Genomic DNA, 6,671 nt, shown 5'->3' with positions numbered 1-6,671 from the left:
CTGTTTGTTAGCTAATTTAAAATATATTTATAAATTTAAAATAGGCTTAAAATATTTAGATATGGTAGGTAGGCCTACTTTTTGTATTCTTACTCTGAGTCCTGAAAAAGCTGGGATTAGGTCTACATGGACCATTGTCTAGGAGAAATTTTTGGGAAGAATTTAACCGTAGAACTTAGAGATTACTAATTTGCAGCTACATTAATTTTTTAAAAAAAGATTTATTTATTTTCATTGTAAAGTCAGATATACAGAGAGGAGGAGAGACAGTGAGAAAGATCTGTCCGATGATTCATTCCCCAAGTGAGCGCAACGGCTGATGCTATGCCAATCCGAAGCCAGGATCCAGGAACCTCCTCCAGGTCTCCCACATGGGTGCAGAGTCCCAAGGCTTTGGGCTGTCCTCGACTGCTTTCCCAGGCCACAAGCAGGGAGCTGGATAGGAAGTGGAGCTACTGGGACTAGAACCGGTGCCCATATGGGTTCCCGGCGCGTTCAAGGTGAGGACTTTAGCCACGCCGCTGGGCCCAGCTATATTAATTTTTAAGTTGATTTCTCTGTTATTTGAAAGGCAAAGAAGAGACATAGATCTTCCATCTGCTGGTTCATTCCCTAAGTGCCACAGTAGTTAGAGCTGGGCCAAGCTGAAAGCAGGAGCCAAGAACTCAATTGGAATCTCTGTGTCAATGGCAGGAAGCTGAGACGTTGAGCCATCACCTACTGCCTCCCAGGGTGTGCATTAGCAGAAAGCCAAAATTGCCAGTGGAGCTAGGAGTCAAACCCAGGCGCTCAGCTATGGTTCCAAGAAGCATGTTGACTATTACACCTTAAGTCTCTGTTCCTGCAGTTGCATTGCAAAGGTAAGGTCAGCAGGGCTAGCAAGGCTTGGCTGAGGTCAGGCGCTGAGGAGGGGTGGAGCTAGGCAGGGGTCTGGGTCTCTTGACCCCACCACACTGGAGCTCTTTCACAACTCTGTTCTGCTGCTCTTACTTCATCCCCTGATCATGTCATGTTTAACCAGAACCTGACTTCCTCCTCTTCCTGGTGTTCTACTTATCTTCCTCTAGAATTGATTAGTTTTGACCTTAGGGTTGCTATCTCCTTTTTTTTTTAATGAGAAAAATTGGAAACATGCAATACTGAGTCCCCATGTGTCCATAATCCAACAAATATCAGTTTATGGTCAATCAATCTTGTTTCATCTATAACCTACAAGGAACTAAATTATTTGAAGCAAAGGTCAAAGGTCACTTTTTTTTTAAAAGATTTATTTTTATTATTGTTTTATTGGAAAGGCAGATATACAGAGAGGAGAGAGAGAGAGGAAGATCTTACGTCCGATGATTCACTCCCCAAGTGAGTGCAACGGGCCGATACTATGCCGATTGGAAGCCAGGAGCCTCTTCTGGGTCTCCCACGCGGGTGCAGGGTCCCAAGGCTTTGGGACGTCCTCGACTGCTTTCCCAGGCCACAGGCAGGGAGCTGGAAGGGAAGCGGGGCTGCCGGAATTAGAACCAGTGCCCATATGGGATCCCGGGCGTGCAAGGCGAGGACCTTTAACCACTTGCGCCACCGCGCTGGGCCCAAAGGTCACTTTATGTATAAATACTTCAGGATCTCTAAAAGAGTTAGCAAATTCAAATAATTTTATACCAGATGATTGTTTAAAACCATCAAATGTCTAGATATATTCAAATTTCCTTGTCTTGTTTTTTTATAGTAGATGAATTTGAGTTGGAATCCAAGTAAGGCCTGTAAATTACTTGATGTATAATACTTAATCTTTGGGTTCTCTTTCCTGTTCCTTCTTTATCTTTTCCTGCATTTACTTGCCATGCTAAGTAGAACTGACGAGAGCGGACATCTTTATGTTGTTCCTGATCATAGAGGGAATGCTGCCACTCTTACCAAGCTAAATATGATGTTAATTGTTAATTTTCTAGAGAAGCTCTTATTAGATTGAGTTCTCTTCTATGTCTTATTTTTTAGGGTGTTTATGTTTTGATCATGTAAGGACACTTGATTGTGTAATGCATTTTCTATGTTTATTGTGATGATCATGTATGTAGGGTTTTTAATATATTGATATGGTATATCATACTAATTGATTTTTACATTTTTGAACTAACTTGCATTCCTAGTATAAAGCCAATTTGATCATAATGGATAAGTACATGTTATTGGAGTTGGTTTGCTAAAATTTTTTTAAAAATTTATTTATTTTCATTTGAAAGGCAGATATACAGAGAGAAGGAGAGACAAAGAGGAAGATCTTCCGTCTGATGATTCACTCACCAAGGGACTGCAATGGCTGGACCTGAGCCAATTTGAAGCCAGGAGCCAGGAGTTTCTTCCTGGGTCTCCCACGCGGGTGCAGGGTCCCAAAGCTTTGGGCCGTCCTCGACTGCTTTCCCAGGTCACAAGCAGGGAGCTGGGTGGGAAGTGGAGCTGCCGGGATTAGAACCGGTCCCATGCAAGGTGAGGACATTAGCCACTAGACTACTGTGCCAGGCCTCATTTTGTCCCTCTTTTTCCAGTGACTTCAGGTGGAAGATAGGTTGTTCATATGAGGTCTTTTTTTAAAAAATATATATATAGGCATATAATCCTATATTGAATTCCCCTTTGTGTCCTTTAAGTTTTGATTAATAAGCTTTATTTTGACTTGAAGTATTTTCTCATTTCTCTTTTGACAATTTCTTTCATCCATTAGTTACTTTGAAGTGTTATTTCATTTTTACATGTTTGTGAAATTCTCAAATTTTTCTGTTCTATGGCCTGCGTCCGTCCTTGGGGAGATTGTTGAGCCAAGGCGCTGGTGGGAGGGTGGCAATGATGCTGTGCTGCTTCTCTCTGAGTGATCTGTGTAGAGAGCTGAGTGCTCAACGGACGAGTAGGCTGCAGTCACTGGTCTCTACCTTGGGCTTGCCTTTCTTCACCTGAGCCAGGGCGAGCTTGCTCCGGGCACTGCTGTTGTCAGCACTACCATGTACAAGATACAGCCTGCTCGACCTGCTGGGCGAAAGAAAGGAGCCCTGCTTAGTCTGATTGCACTCACCTGGCACAGTTGGCTGAGGGGAGGCTGAGAAGGGCTGGGAAGTCAGCGCTCCGACTTGGAGCCCTGTGTGCTTGGCTGCAGCTCTCTGCACTGTCATTCTCTGTCTCACTGAGCTGGTCATGGGCCTGGCTCACACCACAACTTCTAGTTCTTACTGAGCTCTGCGGATTTTCTTGAACCACTCTTTCCCTCTTTCCTCATTTGCTTTGTGCACCATTTTCAAAGACTTTAAATTCAGACTTTAAATTCTTTATTGTGTTTTGTCTTAAGTAATTTTTGCCAGTTTTGCTAGAATGGTTAAGTAATTTGCCAAAGGCTTGCAAGGGGATAGGGATGGACTCAGAAGTCAGCCTTCTCATCTGCTACAAAACGATCGATCTCTCTCTTACTATAACCCCCTCTTTTCTTTCTTTTTCTTTTTTCTTTTTTTTTTTTAAACCCATACAGCTGAGACGGGGGCACCCTTATTCAGGAAGGATGAAGCCATATGGAATCTAATTGACTGTTGGGGTAGAGTTCTCATAAACCCTCAGCCACAGCCTCCCAGTGCTCTGAGATTAGAGAAGCCAGGTAGCTGTTGCTGCCTGCCACTTTTCTGCCATCTGGGCCTCAGGGCAGCAAGAGGTTTAGGCTGAATAGCCAGCATTGCTTGGAGCTCCACTTCCCTTTTTAAGCTAACAGGGAGACTTGAGGGTTAACCTGTTGGAACATTGTCCCAAGAAACCAATCCTTAGTTTCTTCTGTTCTTTACATCTTTCGGTATGATTCCTGCCAAGACAGACCCCTTAATGTGGGTGACCCTGCTTTTCTGAGCACATTCCAGTGATGTGTGGCTCACATTTACTTGTATCTTGAAGTAGGTTCAAGGAAATCATCTTTTGGGCTCACTCTCATCTTTCGGAGCCACCCAACTTGAGTTGGTCTTCGTGTCAGCCTCTGGAGAAACAGACTATTTTTTTCAAAGGTTTGGATTCTATGAGGGTAATTTTTGAAGCTCATGTGGAAAGGAATTAACAGATGCTTATTTTGGTGCAAAAACTTTGAAATTCATTCATAGCTGTTTCTTACTACTCACTGACTGTAAGCTTTCTGAAGGCCTGAACTTAGTGGGCAAAGTGTGAGGCTATCCAGGCCCACTAGAATCCTGTGTCAGGTCCAGGAGCAAGAAGGCATTTGACCTGGGCCACCATCTCACTGCCCTGTGTGTGCATGTGCGAGTACTGGGAGTACTAAGAGTGGAGTGAAAAGGAAAACCTGCCGTTTGCTGGGAAGGCCACCTGTGCCTCCCCCAGTGGCCAGGAAATCACATTTGCACGTGGGCAGTACAGGAATTGCCCAGCCATTTGCTAATTGGTTGAGAGACCACTAATGGGGAATATCTTCCCAATGGGTTCCCCCTTGCCAAAGAGGAATCCGTGAACCCTGAAAAACCCAGGGTACTTTCTAAAACCCCAGCTTTTCTCCCTCTTTCAAGAAGGAAGCCATCTCCCAGATCCCTCCTGGGAGCTGCTTTCCCCCTTTCTTCTTTTCCCATTTGCCTGGGCACTTGGCAAATTAAACTTTTCTTTCTGTAACTGATTCCCAGCTTTTTATTTCTATAGTAAGCTGAGGAAAGAACCCACAGAACTTTGCCATAACAAGGGTCATGGTTTTAATCCATAACACAGTGACTCATATTAAAAAAAAATCAGCTTATCCAACTGCATCTAAAGGAATTGCTTACTAAACTAAGAACAAAAATACTCTGATTTTTAGATAGAAATGATTAGCAGTTCTTTGGAGTCCAGAGTAATCTGGGAAAGAATTTCTCTTTTTTTTCTCTGAGTTGCCATAAGGTACCAGAATAGGAAACTAACTAGCTGTTTTGTTTTTGCATTTATTTAACAAATACTTATTGAGTATCTATTACATGTTAGAGAATCAGCCTCTAGATTGTCTTAGGAAGGAAAAGCTCTAGAGAAAAGATGTTGAGTCGTTCATCCCAGGTATGCAGGAAAATAACGCTAGACTAATTGGTAACTTTTTTTGGGACCACTAGGTGGTGATATTATATTGTGAAAATCATAACCTATCTTTACGCCTTTAAAAGATTACAGACCTCTGGTTATTTCCAAGACCAGTGCCTACACTGCCGAAGAGGTTTCTGTGTGAGTTAAATGAAGAAAACTTTCTCACATTTATATCTATGATCCAATGTAAATGCCTCAAGGGATAGGTAGCTCCTTAAAGGATGAGCCTATGTCTATTACGGTTACAACCCTAGATTATAACTCTGGTATGTAGAAGGCAGGCACTCAAAAGTTGCTTGACAGATGAGAATGAATTTGACTTGGACAATTTAGATTGTAGTTTAGAAAAACTGCTCCTGGGGTATGGAAAATTCTGGAATATGCCCACATGTCTAGGATTGAGGTAATACTTAGGAGTTGTTAAAGTTCCTGACAGATGATTAATTGGGAAAAGACTCAGGGAGACAATATTTGGATAGGCAGAAATACTAAAAGTGATCTGAGACACTTGTTTTGCTTTGTGTTTATCTTGACCAGATTTCACCTGTTTAAAAATAAAGGGTGGGAGGGTGGGGTGAGGTGGGCACAGTGGCTCAATAGTCTAATCCTCTACCTATAAACATCAGCATCCCATGTGGGCGCTGGCTTGTGGCCAGGCTGCACCACTTCCAATCCAGCTCCCTGCCTGTGGCCTTGGAAGGCAATGGAGGATGACCTAAGTCCTTGGAACTCTGCACCCACATGGAAACATGAAAGAGGATCCTGGCTCCTGGCTTTGGATCAGCTCAGCTCCGGCCATTATGGCCATGTGGGCAGTGAACCAGCAGATGGAAGATCTTTCTCTCTGTCTGTATATCTATCTTTCCAAATTAGAAAACAAAAAACAAAAACCACAACAACAGGATAGGGGCGCTGAGTGAGGAGGAATGGACATTTAATTTAGAGGCTAAGTCTACCTGTGTTTCATATTCAAGTGATAGGATTTAATAGCTAGCTCTTTCTCTTGACTCCAGCTTCCTGCTAGTGCAGACCCTGTGAAGCAGTGGTGATAGATCAACTGATTGAGTCTCTCCTTATCCTTAGGTGGGACACCTGAGTTGGGTTCCTGGCTCCCACAGTTGACCTGATCTAGTTCAGACATTGCAAGTATTTGGGGGGAGTAAACCAGCTGATGAATTCTTTCTCTCTCTCTTTCTCTCGAATAGAAAAATTATACAGAGAGTGTATATCAGTAATTTCCAATTTTTTCCTGGAGTGTATATTGGCTGTAAGGAGAACCATGCATGGGACAATATTCAAAAGTTCTTTAGGCTTTCTTCTCAGCTCCTTACTGTGTTAAATTCAATCATTCCACAGATGCGTACTGACATCTATTGTGTGCTCATCTGTGACTTTCTTCTCACAGTCCTTCTGAGTTTGGTCCGTCACCAAATCCCACTCATTGCAGTGTCCACGTCCCTGCACCATCTCTGCCCTTCTGCTGTCGCTCTGCCCCAGACCTCCGTTCAGCTCTGTGCTACTACCATGCTTTCTCTTCCTGCCAGAATTCAATTATGGCTGCCAGACTCCTTTCCTTAAAATTCTACTTTGCCCTCAGGAGCAAG

Source organism: Ochotona curzoniae, unplaced genomic scaffold (assembly GCF_017591425.1).
Source record: "Ochotona curzoniae isolate NIBS_2020 unplaced genomic scaffold, NIBS_Ocur_1.0 scaffold_3208, whole genome shotgun sequence".
Taxonomy (NCBI): Eukaryota; Metazoa; Chordata; class Mammalia; order Lagomorpha; family Ochotonidae; genus Ochotona; species Ochotona curzoniae.
This window is presented reverse-complemented; position numbering follows the sequence as displayed.